Consider the following 13399-nt stretch of genomic DNA (forward strand, 5'->3'; position numbering starts at 1 on the left):
TCCAATTCTTAACTTGTTAAGTTTCCAATTCTTATCTTATTATTATACCGGTTCTAATTCTTACTATCTTATTATGCCGTTTCCAATACAACCCAAACTCATTATAAGTAGAATTTTAATCCGTTTGAACATTCCAATTCTTAACTTGTTAAGTCCTCCATTAATTTTCCACATTGATTATCTCGTGTTCATCAACTTATAGTGGTTCATATTATTCATCCGCTGATGATGATGATGATGAAGCATCATATGAACCTCTTGCAGAACCCCCAAGTAGATTTATGTACGCTAAACCCTTTACGTGCATCATTCACAATCTCCCGTATACAGAGGACGGGCATGGAAAGGCTATACTCTCGTATAGCCTTGACTGGTTAATAGGTTTGATTCGGTTAGCCGGATTAAATTTGGTTCAAACTATCTACCCGGACAATAATGCGCATGATGGCTTCGGGCGGTGCGCCCTCATTGAGTTTGGCGTGGATGAGGAGCGGGAAAGCTCTCATAAGGCTCGCAAACTTGAGCGGGCATTCTATAACAATGACTCTTCGAGACTCTGGTTTGATCACGATGATCAGCGGGTAGGCCCACATTTATGGGTTGCGAATGAATCTAACCGTCTCCTACTACTTCCAATTCTGCACCGCCAAGGTCGTATTACCGAGAAGGGGACAGTGCCGTTGGAATAGGAAAACAACTGTGTGGATTGGGCTGAAGGTGAAAGAGACATACACTACAACAAATAAGGTAATTGGCGACCATATAAGGCGACTGAGAATAGTCGCCATTTAGAATAAAGCGACTAAGGCCCGTCGCCCGCACTTCGTAGCTAGGTTTAGTCGCTTTTGGCGACTGGTCTTCGTCGCCAATTTTGGCGACGATATTTTTTTAAAGCGGGCGACCGAAATTCGTCGCCAAAATTGGCGACTACCATTAGTCGCCTTTTTAGCGACTGCCATTAGTCGCTTTTAAAAAGTCCACGTCATCTCCATATTCTCATAAAAGGCGACGGAATTTGGTCGCCATTTTGGCGACAATTTGGTCGCCATTTTGGCGATGAATTTGGTCGCCATTTGCACTGTTTTCCGTCGCCAATGTCCCTGAAATTAAATTATGGTCAGAAGGTTAGCGACGGAATTCCGTCGCCAAATGCCCAGTGTCCGTCGCCAAATTTACATGTTTTATTGCCTAAAAATCGTTTTTGACCTAGCCAAATACGTAAAACCTGCAAATAAACCAACACAACCAGCAGAGAACACATGGGAAGCCAACACAACCAAACTTGATAAAGAAAATCAAGTTCCATACACACAACTATGAGTTCTACGAGTTTTGGTCATCTAACATTATCCGGGAATAACTACGAGTTCTACTACATAACTACGAGTTCTACTACATAACAGGGAAACTTGCTCCCGCTCCACTACCACCTCCATAATCAGGATCTCTAGGATCCTTTGGTTGCGGGCGCCACCCAGTGTTGCAATTGGCGAAGAAGGAGTTCATCCGTTCCATTTCCTCCTTCATCCTCCTAATTTCATCATCTCTCTCGGCATCCCGCCTCTTCCTCTCGGCATCCTGCCTCTCCCTGGCGGCTAATTGAGCTTGGAGCACACTCACGACACTTGGGGTATAAGGTTGTTGTTGGGAGGAAATTGACCCTCTTCTTCTTGTAGGAGGGTAGAAAATCTCCTTTGCCGACCCGGCTCCATACACATCTCCTCTTTGGAACCCCTCAACAAGATCAAACCATAGCTCATTGTCATCAATTTCCGGGTTGTTCTTCCTACGGACAAGGAATTGTTCCTAAAAAATTGATAAAACATTAATGGTTAGAGGTTACTTATCTAAAAATTGATAAAACATATACTTTAAAAAGCTAAGAAATTTTTATTTTTTGACACTTACATATAACTGTTGATCTTTTTCCTTTGCGAAGATCAACTTGCCCTTGCTTGTCTTCTTTGCGTGAGTGTCAACAAAGAGATCAACAATCGTGGGTACCTTGCCCTTATTCTTCTTGGTCTTCCGGGAAAAAAAAGGAAATTGTTACTCAAACATGATAATTAATGAGACTAATTAAATTAGAAGACTATTAAATTAAAAGCTAAGACAAATAACTTACATCTAACACCACACGATCATGAAAAGATTGAGACCCTCCATAATGAGTAGGCTCAACTTCCGCGTCCTTATCTCCTCTTTTCCCGTTGATCTTGTTCCGGGCCGATGCTTCCTTGAACTCAGGACTGTTCCGGTACTTGGTATATTCCTCATATGACGAACCTATAATCAATAAAATAACAATTATTAATTAATATATTTTCAAAATATGTAATGAATTTTAACTAATTACGGGTATTAAAAGAAACTAAATACCTTTCACGAAAGATGGCGCCTTCTTCCTCCTAGACACCTTATACATGTTGTCCCTTAGCCTCTTCTTGCCAATGTCATTATACCTTTGCCAAACTAGGCGCTCAAGGTTGGTTGGCCAATAGAACACACGCTACAAAAAGTAAACACATAGATGAGAAACAAATTAATAATAAGGTAAAAAGAATAAATAAATTATATTTAATAATATATATTTTATAAATAGATACCCTAAGTTGTTGAACCACATCTCCTTATCTTCATCACTAGCGTTACTCCAACAAGTAACGCCGTGTGTCATGTTCTCTTGGGTGCTATTAGTCACACCACGAACAACTGTTTGACTTCTAAACCTGAAATCAAACATGTTAAAAACATAATCATATAGGAAAAAAAAAAATGTATAATTAACATATGTCTAAAAAAAGTCATTTATTACTAAATAAAAAAATTACAAAATAGAATGAATACAAAATTACCAAAGACCATTCGGATCAAGGATCATCCTGCCGTCAGTATGTCGGGGTACACCAACCTCCTCCTCCTCCTCCTCCTCCTCACTCACCTCCGTAGTAGAACGGTCAACGTCCTCCTCCTCTGCTCTCCTGGAGCTACTACCTCCCTCACTATAGCCTCCGCGCTGCCTATTTCCTCCAGGAGCCATGTGTACTACAATTGAATAAGAAGTGTTAGCAAATATTACAGGATAATTATTATAAGATACAAAAAAATAAAACCTAATAAACAAGTATAAAAGAAAAAACAAGTATAAAAGAAAAAATAAAACCTAATAAACAAGTGTTACCAAATTTTGATATGTATACTTTCAATACCTTCTCTTACTCATCATCATCATCATCATCATCATCCTCATCTTCTTCTTCTTCTTCTTCTTCTTCTTCTTCTTCTTCTTCTTCTTCTTCTTCTTCCTCTTCCTCCTCCTCTTCTTCTTCTTCCCCCTCTTCTATCCCATCCCTCTCCTTATCATTCTCTTCTTCTTCCTCTTCTAACTCCTCATCCGCTTCTATCTCATTTGTATAAATAATTTCATCATGATCAACTGGGGACAAAACTGTTTCTGATACAACCTCTTCTTGGAAAAAAGATGTATCAACTTCTGATCGTGCCTTTGTTTTAAAAACGGCCCACCATTGCTTTTGTTGTCTATCATTACTTGTGCTCGGAAGAGATGCAAAATAAACTTGATGAGCTTGTTGTGCAAGTATAAATGGGTCATATTGAGAGTAGGTTCGAGTATGATTCACTTCCACGAGTTTGTAACGATCATGGACTCTCGTTCCAGCTACGGAATTATCCCTCCATTGAATCTTGAATAAGACGGTTTTATAACTCCTATCCCGGCCATTGTAGCACAACTCAAAGATATCCTCTAATATGCCATAATAATCATTGCCATCAAGAGAAGAAATAGTAACGCCGTAGTTGCATTTAGCCTTACTTTTGCCATAGTCAAATGTTTGAAACTTAAACCCATTAATTGAATATCGATTCCACGTCACAACCTTTCGAGAAGGACCAAAAGCCAAGCTTCTTATCACATCATCTTGAATATTTAGCTTACATACATGCTTCCGAAACCAGGCTGGAAATTGATCCTCATGCTTATGCCAAACATCCTCTCTGTTCACATTAGGGTGATCTTTAATGAAATCTGTCACAAATTGAGCTTCATATGGCTCCAAAACCTCACAATTAGATAGCACATAAAGGTGGGCACGGTTATACTCCTTGTCATCCAGAAATCTTGTTCCCCCAACTGATGAACACCCTATTTCATCCTGCATTTGGAAACACTTGGGTATACTTGTGTCTAGTTCATCCGCTTCATCAATATTCAAGTATTTTGCTTTGGTCTCAATATGTTTTTCAAAATAAAGAGAGCAAAAATTGGCAATCTCTTCCGTTAGGTAGGCATTGCATATAGAACCTTCCACACGAGCTTTATTACCAATTTTTTTCTTCACATGATTAAGAAACCTTTCGAAAGGATACATCCACCTATATTGGACGGGTCCACCAACTTTAGCTTCATATGGCAAATGGATAGGTAGATGCTCCATCGAATTGAAAAAAGAAGGCGGAAATATCATCTCAAGTTTACACAAAATTTCTGGTATTTGTTCTTCTAAACGACTCATGTCCTCAACTGATATCGTGGAGGAACATAAATCTCTAAAAAATTGACTTATTTCTCAGAATCGCATTCCAAACTGTAGTCGGGAGTAAATTTTTAAAAGCCACGGGTAATAAGCGCTCCATGAAAACATGACAATCATGACTTTTCAACCCTTTCAACTTCAGTTCCTTCAAATCAACACAACGGCTCAAATCGGATGCATATCCATCAGGAAACTACAAGTTTCCTATCCAATCGCACAATACCTTTCTTTGAGCTTTGTCAAGAGTAAATATGGCTTTTGGTTTAGCCCCATCCTTACGAATATGAAGTTTAGGACGATCACAAAATTTCTTCAATTCTATTCTTGAATTAATATCATCACGTGTCTTTCCTTTTACATCCATAATCGTATGAATAAGTAACTCAAAGAAGTTCTTCTCTATGTGCATCACATCCAAATTGTGTCTGATCAACATTGTTTTCCAAAGAGGAAGCTCCCAAAAATACTTCTTTTAAACCAACCATTTTTTTTCTTTTTCAACTCTTTAAACTCTTCTTCAATCCCATCGACAGTTGTTGGCAAATCACGTACAGCCTCCCATATCTCATCCCCTTGAGTCGAACCGAGCATTGTCACGCACCTCCTTACCTTTTAAGAAAGATTTCTTGTTCTCTCTATGAATATGTCCATCCGGTAAGAAACATCTATGACAATCAAACCAACTAATTTTTTTGGAATTAGGAAGATAAAATGCTTTACTCCTATCCATGCAATAAGGACATGCCTTTCGCCCAGCGGTTGCCCATCCTGATAGCATACCATATGCGGGAAAATCATTTATAGTCCATAATAATGAAGCTCTTAGTTGGAAATTTTGCTTCTTCGACACATCAAATGTTTCTACAACAACTTCCCACAAATACTTCAGTTCCTCCACCAACGGTTGTAAATAAACATCCAGATGGTTTTTGGGTTATCGGGGCCGGAATAAGTAAAGAGAGGAAAATAAATTGTCTTTTCAGACAAAGCCAAGGAGGTAAGTTGTACGGCGTGGTCATTACGGGCCAACACGAGTAGTTTCTACCAAACTGACCAAAAGGGTCAAACCCATCCGTACACAAGCCAAGTCTCACATTGCGAGGTTCCTCGGCAAAATCGGGATATAACCTATCAAAACGCTTCCACTCCTCCCCGTCACTCGGATGACACATCTTTCCTGGTGTACGAGGATTTTCTTTGTGCCATCTCATTTGGTTGGCAAGATTTTTCGTGGCATACATTCTTTGAAGTCTAGGAGCTAATGGAAAATAAATTAATGTGTTTTCTGATATTGGTTTCTTTCTCTTTCCACTCCTTTTATTACCCTTCTTCCCCTTCAAAACAATATTTCCTTCACTTGTCTCATATCTATCCCTTTGACATTTCTTACATTTGTCAAGCAAAGCATCATCTTTCCAAAAAAGCATACATCCTTTAGGACATGCATCAATCTTTTCATGTGGAAGTTGAAGACCTTTGACCACTTTCTTGGTATTATAGAAATTTCTGGTCATAACATTATTATCGGGTATAACATCCTCAACCAACGTAGCAATACTATCAACGGCTTTAAATGGCATATTATACTCACATTTTAAAGAAACTATCCTGGATGCAACTTGTAACAATGTCATTCTACTCCCCTCATATAAGGTTTTTTCGGAAGCACTTAGCATGTAAAAAAAGGCTTTTGCTCTTGGGTTTGGTTGTTCTTCATCAATCATTGGTACACGGTCGTCATTAATGAAATCATTAGACTGAAAGGCATCAAGTACCATTTCTCTATATGGGTTCTCATTTTGTTGGATTTGAGGCTCTTCGGGATAATATTTTTCTCCATGGGAGATCCAATTGTAGTAGTTTGGAAAAAAACCATTTGTAACAAGATGCTCTTCTACTTCAATGTCAAATAAATATTTTAAGTTTTAATATTTAGTACAAGGACACCTAAGTTTATGTTGTTCCAAATCATATGAATCTTGACATCTAGCAAATTCAATAAATCCACGAACTCCCTTTACAAATCTAGCGATATGACGTTTCTTCTTATCTACTCTTTCTTCGTACATCCAAACTACGTTCGTATCTCTTCATTTTAATCTATAAGCAATATATAGCAAACTAACCATTTTAAATAATAATATTTAATTTCAACAAAAAAAGCAATGGTTATCTCATCCTCCATTTTATGCTAATTTCAAGATTTCAATTGGGTCCTTATCACTCCAACCTAAACCCATCAATGTACGTTTCAAGTCACTAGCAAACACACATTTGTGAATTATTAATGAGAAAAAATTCGGCAAAGAATTCCCCTTAGTTCTCCAAATACACAATGTGGAAAAGATACATATTCCACATATGTATTCAGAGAACATTGGAGAAATTTGCAACCAAATTCTTTTCTCATTAATAAAATCACAACTATGTGTTTACTACCTAAGTGACTTGAAACGTACAAAGACAGTCCCAAAATGGGGACTATTCAAGAATTGCTCCTAATGAGTAATTCTTGAACGGGTATTAGGTCATTATATATTAAACAAGTTGTCAAAATTATAAGACAAATTTATACAATCCCCTAATCAAATGACATTACTAATTTAACAAATTTATACATCATGCTCATTCTATCAAGAAAAATGCTAATTAATTAACAAAAATGCTAATTAAATCATTCTAACTTAATTAATTTGGTTAATTATACAAGTTGTCAAAAATGATAATTTCTAACCCTAACTCAAATTAATTAACAAAAATGCTAATTAAATCATTCTAACTTAATTTGGTTAATTAAAAGGCAAATTTATACAATCCTAACATTATACTACCTTCATAAAACTATACTACCTTCAACAATACTACTTCAATATTACTAAAACTAAGCTACTACCTTCAATAATACTAATATTATCAAGATTACCTTCAATTACATCCCCTAATCAAATCACATTACTAATTTAACAAAAACCCCAATTTCTAACCCTAACTCAAATTAATTAACAAAAATGCTAATTAAATTACAACTACATACAATAATAAGCATCACTAATGTATAAATTACAACTAGATACTAAATAAGCATCACAACTTAAACAAAATATGAAGGATTGAAGTAATTAAATCGATTTGAGTCGAAAACAAACCTTTATTATAAACAAAGGGTCGGTAGGGATGTAGTGTGCGGATGGCGGCGGCGAGTGGTGGCGTCCGGTGGTTGTTGTAGTTGGTGGTGGCGTCGGGTCGTCGGATTTCTGGGCGCTTTTTTTTTTTTTTTTTTATGTTGATGATAGAGTGAATGAAGGAGACGGGGTGAAGAAATTGGCGAAAAAAAAATAAACAGAGGGTTGGCGACCGTTTTTGGTCGCCAAATTGGCGACGGGTTTTGGTCGCCAAATTTGGCGACTGATTTCGGTCGCCAATTTGGATAATATTGCGTCGCCCGTGGATTTCATACGGATTTTTGGATAAAAAGGTATAGTCGCCAAGTTGGCGACGGCTAGTGGTCGCCCGTTTTTTTTTTTCTGTCGCCAAATTGGCGACTGTAGCATGTCTGTCGCCTTTGTCGTGTTTTCTTGTAGTGATATATGTTGATACTGTCTCTGAATTCCAGAGGATGGGGTAACAAAAAACATACTACCTCCATTCAACTCCATACTACACATTTGCTTTTTCACGTTTGACAACGCTTGTTTTACGCGATAAATATTTTTAGCTTGATATTTTAATGTACTCCTAAAAACCTAAGTCATTATAATAAAAGTTAGATATTTTTCTGGTGATATTATCTCTGAATTCCAGAGGATAGGGTAACAAAAAGCGTAACAAAAAACATAAATAATTAAACTTTAATTCAAACCACCACCATAATCCAAATACAACTTACAATGCCAGATAATAATTAAAGACTTAATTATTAGAATCTGATGAAGTATTAGGATACTCGTCATGAATTTCGGTATAGAGCAAGTCGTAGATCGGCCCTTCATTATCACCGGAAAGCGCCGGTGGAATGGCCTCTTTCTCCCATGACATAGGCACGGTGGCAAGAATGTGATGCTTCCTTCAATGTTTCAGCAGATGATGATCATGATGGGTCGCAACCCATAGATAAGGGCCTTGTTGTTTATCATTCGAATAGAAGTCCTATTTTCCCGCATCTTCCCCCGCAAGTCTCGCCCCTACTTGCCTGACGAAAACTATCATGGCAGTTGGTTTCGTCAAACACGATAAAAGCGAAGCCTACAAACCTTGCTTGTTTGTAGACACAAGGTACACTTTTTTAACCGTGGTGAAACCGGAGTCATGAAGAATTTGCGTCAACCACCCAAAATTAGGGTTTAAACCCTTTCCATTCACACCATAATGAACCGGGAGATTATGGAGAATGCAAGTAAAAGGCTGTGCGTAACGAGAATATGATTGTAGCTCCGATACACCAGCCATATTTTTTTAGAGAGAAATTTAGAGAGAAATTAAAGAGTAAATGTTTGATAATTTAAAATTTGACCTAAAACATTATGAAGACATATTTATAGAATTATTTTGGTCAAATTGAATATTATTGGTCAAATTGAATATTTATTAAAGTTATGATAATGTTTTGAATGCAGTAGTCAAACTGAAAAATCTAATCAAATACTGACAACGGTTGAATTGAAAAACCGTTATTTCTTAATAGAAAATAATAACGATTACGAAAAATCCGTAGCTATAACATAACAAAGGGTAACAAAAATCATTGCTGGTGTAAATTTAGTAACGGTTTTCGAAATGCCGATATCTTAAACTGGTAATGGTTTTCTAACAACTGTTGATAAGAGTGATTCTATAACGAGTTTTTGGAAACCGTTAAAACATTTTTTACAACGGTTTGTTAAGCAGCCGTTGTCAAATTATAATAACAACGGTTTTCGAGGAAAACCGTTATTCTTATTAGCGAGGTCTAGGTTTCCGCCAATATTTGGAAAACGGTAATCTAAGTGTCGTTATTAAATGCAGTAAACCGTTGTAATACGCTCCTTATTGATTGCCAGATTTGGCGTAGTGTTGCAAGGTAAGGTGGGGCTTGCCAAAATGGCGATGCATCCTAACATTTAAGCATACAAGATCAAATAAGGGATGCATTTACAAAAAGAATAGCCACTTTCCTCATCTAAGTGGCGGAAATCACCTACAAGGGAAGCAATTCAAGGGTACACACTCCATCATAGATATTAGTTCTCCTAGTTACTAAGTCCGAGAGGATACAAACAAGTCACCTCCAAGTTGTGTTAAACTAGGTTACCTTTGTCCACAATCAGTAAATGCTTTTGTCAAGAGCCAAGTCCCTATGGTGTTAGAAACACTGTAGCATCGCGGAATTCCCCCTCTTGCCTAGACAAGAAGAAGGGTCGTCCCCTCTCTACCATGTAACAAAAGTAGGATCATCAATGGATAAAAGGGTTCAAAGTGTATGAGTTTCATGATGGTTGTTGGCTTTTGGGTTTATTTTTTTCCCCCGTTTTTGTAGCATTTGACGATTAAGAACATTTCTTGCCATTTTTTATGTTTGGCATTTTGATACTCGGCAATTTCAATTTTGAATTTTTGAACATTTTTCAAAGTAACCCCATTTGTAGCAAGGATACTTCTATTAAAGCATAAGAGTCTATTTTTGCTCCTCATTTCATTTGATGCAATTGCAAACTTTTGACATTGATAACTTGAACTCAATTTGACATTTTTGTGCCCATCCCCTTTTTGTTGACAAAATATGATGATAAAAGTGAAAGAATGGTTACATGACATCAAGGGTTATCTTGGAATAAATGGTAGCCAAGGAGTTATCACACCACAATGCACTCTTTACTAGGCCTTAGACCATGGGATAAAAGATACTAGTATGACACATCTTAGGGTGTCTTGAGGGTATTCTAGCAAACAAAGTCTCAAGGAGAAAAATTATCTACAATGGCCTTATATACACACTTGTCAAGCTTCCCAAATGGGCATTTTCACAAAAAATTTCTAATATACAAACTACATGTCATGATGCAACTATCATATATACAACTCTAATGCAAATGCTACTATCAACTAAAATGCCATGTAAACTAAATGCAAATTCTTAGCAACACATTGGTTCATACAGCATCAATCAAAATATAACCACATTGTCATTAACATATAAAAAGGAGGAAGGAGATTTGGATAGATCATACCATGCGGTCTTCTATTTCCTTCATGCCTCGAATATGGCGTAGTCGACCCAATGTGATAAGAGTGACAAACAAACAAATATATACAATTCTACACTACAAAGGAAAGAACATGTTTTTGGTTTTTGAAATTTTCAAATTTTTATGGGTTTTGTTTTTATGAAATAAAAGAACATGTTTTTGAGTTTTTTTCGAAAATTTTCAAATTTTTATATATTTTGGAATATAAATTCCCATCCCCCACTTTATTTTGGACATTGTTCTCAATGTACATGTAGGAGTAGGAATGAAAAAGAAATACATATTTTTGGACTTTTGAATTTATGGAAATAAAGTACAAATGTAGTGATATGATATGAATGCATGCTCTAACTAAATTAAATGCAATTCTATATAACATATATAACAAAAGTATGCAATCTAAACTAAACTAGATGATGCATGTTTTATAGTAAGCTATGGTCACCTAAGATCAAACCTCCCCAAACCGATTTAAGCACTATTTCTAGTGTAGAAAAGGAATAGGTTTGGTCATTAGTGATTATGCATGAATTCAAGTCTATATGCAACTAACTACATGAAACGTGTGAGGTATATTACAATGCAAACTAATCTAACCATGTGAAATATATTACAATGCAAGCTAATCTAAAATGAAATGTAACTATACATAAGAGATATGGAAAGAAGAGGTATCATACAAAGGAGGTGGCATGGCCAAGTGTCTTTAGCCATTGTATCCTTCATCATCATCGTCATTGGGTACTCTATACCCACTATGCCCTCCTTGCTCTCCGTAACCTCCTCCTTGGTATCCCCCACCTTGGTCGCCAAATTACCCTCTTTGGTTGCCATAATTGGGGAACAAGAGATGTGGTTGAGCCCAAGATGGAAGAGGGCCTCTAGGATTGACGTACCATTGTTGATCCATGTTGTAGTAGGAGGGGTATTGGGCCAAGTAGTTGTCAACCCGTCCATCGTGCACCCCAAGTTCGATTCGTTGCATGAGTGTCATCAATTCACCCATGGATGGGGCTTCCGGATCTTGAGGGTCAAAAGGCATATGTGTTGTGGGGTAAGGTGGAATGGGCACAAAAGATGGTTGTTGGTGTGTTGCATCCCCCCCATTCCGGCATTTGATGAGGTTGTTGGTGTACTTCTTTTCTCGGTGGTGGGTGATCATAGATCTCAATGGGTAGAAGGTAGCATGGCCTTTGTGAGTATCGGCTCAAGCGGGGCTCGGTGGGCGGTATATTCCACCCTAAGAGTAAAGTTATGAGCATCCCTTAGTGGTGGTAGAATATGGCATGTTCAAGATCGATGAATTTGGCATTGTATTTACACCACCGGTGGTGGTAGAATATGACATGTTCGTCAATCAAAGTACTTCCTTTGAGCTTAGCATATCTTCCATCAAAGTTGAACCCGGGGTAAAGTTCATTGGCCAAAATTGTTCCTAGGCCTCCCATCACAAAAGTTTTGATTTGAGAAACCCCCTTTGCAAAATCATTAAATCTTGTAAGCATCTCAAGGGGTGTGTTGAAGTTAAAGGGCCTTATCCCTTGCACATTCAAGTAAGACTCTAGAAAAGTCAAGTCGAGAAGGGTGCATTTGTCTTGTTCTACCCTTCCAAGAATAGTCTCGGCCACGAATCGTTCGCTAATCCTAATCACCGGATGTTGGCTAGCAAAAGTATAACATTGTTTGAAAGAACAAAATTCTCTCCCGGAAATAGCCCTCCAAAGGTGGTTGACAATAAGGTCGGAGGGCTTGTAGGTGTCATTCTTTGGCACCTCAAGGCCAAAGATCCCCGCAAATTGGAGGGTCAACCTATGGGGCATATTGCAAACACGGAATTTCATATCGACATCTTTTCGTCGTTTAGTAACAACCCGGAGGCTACACAAAAACTCTAACGTGAGGCTTAGGTAAGTGTCTTCATGAGCATAAAACATTTTCTCAAGACCCAAACCATTGAAGAACAACTCCGTTTGATGCCTTACACCGAGTATTTCTAACAGATCAAGATCGATGAATTAAGTAGGTTCATAAGCCTTAGCTAGCAATTGCTCAAATCATTGACGCTGTTCATCGTTGACAAAATGTACTTCCGAAAATGCTCAAGTTGTTCAACATCCGGTATCATCTCATTTTCTTGGCCCCTTGCCTCTCTTGAGACGGTTGATGTAGCTCCTTTTCGGCATTTGGTTCTGGCCTCGGCGGTCTTCTTGATTTTGCTCCTTAGAAACATTCTTGCTTGACGTGGTTGACAGGGATTTTGATCAAAAACCTTGGATTGATAATTTTGTGATGGGGTTTTTGTGATGGAGATTGTAGAGAAGATGATGAGATGTGTTTTTAATGATGTTAAGATTAGGGAATAAGGATGGTGGGGGGGTGGATTTATCAAAGAAACAAGCTGGAACGAGCAGGATGGGGTCGGGTTTGGGCGTGCTGTAATCCAGCCTTATGTTTTCTTCATGTGACCCGGGCGTCCTGGTATCGGCTCGAGCGTCCCTCTCTTTGGGACGGACATTTTTTGTGTCAAGAATTTTTTCTTTGTTTCCCCCAGTCTGCGGGTCGAGCGTCCTCTGAAAGGGACGGATGTCCTGCCTCTGTTCTTGTCGAATTTAAGGCTTAAGT

The 13399-nt window shown here is 37.8% G+C and overlaps 1 long non-coding RNA gene across 1 annotated transcript; it reads right to left on the minus strand.

The window, feature by feature from the left end:
- Positions 1 to 1567: 1567 nt before the first annotated feature.
- LOC141609063 (uncharacterized) lies at positions 1568 to 2290 on the minus strand. The gene is made up of 3 exons (XR_012527177.1): positions 2126 to 2290; positions 1909 to 2025; positions 1568 to 1806 (listed from the first exon to the last, which is right to left on the minus strand). It is a non-coding gene; the product is annotated as an uncharacterized LOC141609063 (long non-coding RNA).
- Positions 2291 to 13399: the final 11109 nt, after the last annotated feature.

Source organism: Silene latifolia, chromosome 10 (genome assembly GCF_048544455.1).
Source record: "Silene latifolia isolate original U9 population chromosome 10, ASM4854445v1, whole genome shotgun sequence".
Taxonomy (NCBI): Eukaryota; Viridiplantae; Streptophyta; class Magnoliopsida; order Caryophyllales; family Caryophyllaceae; genus Silene; species Silene latifolia.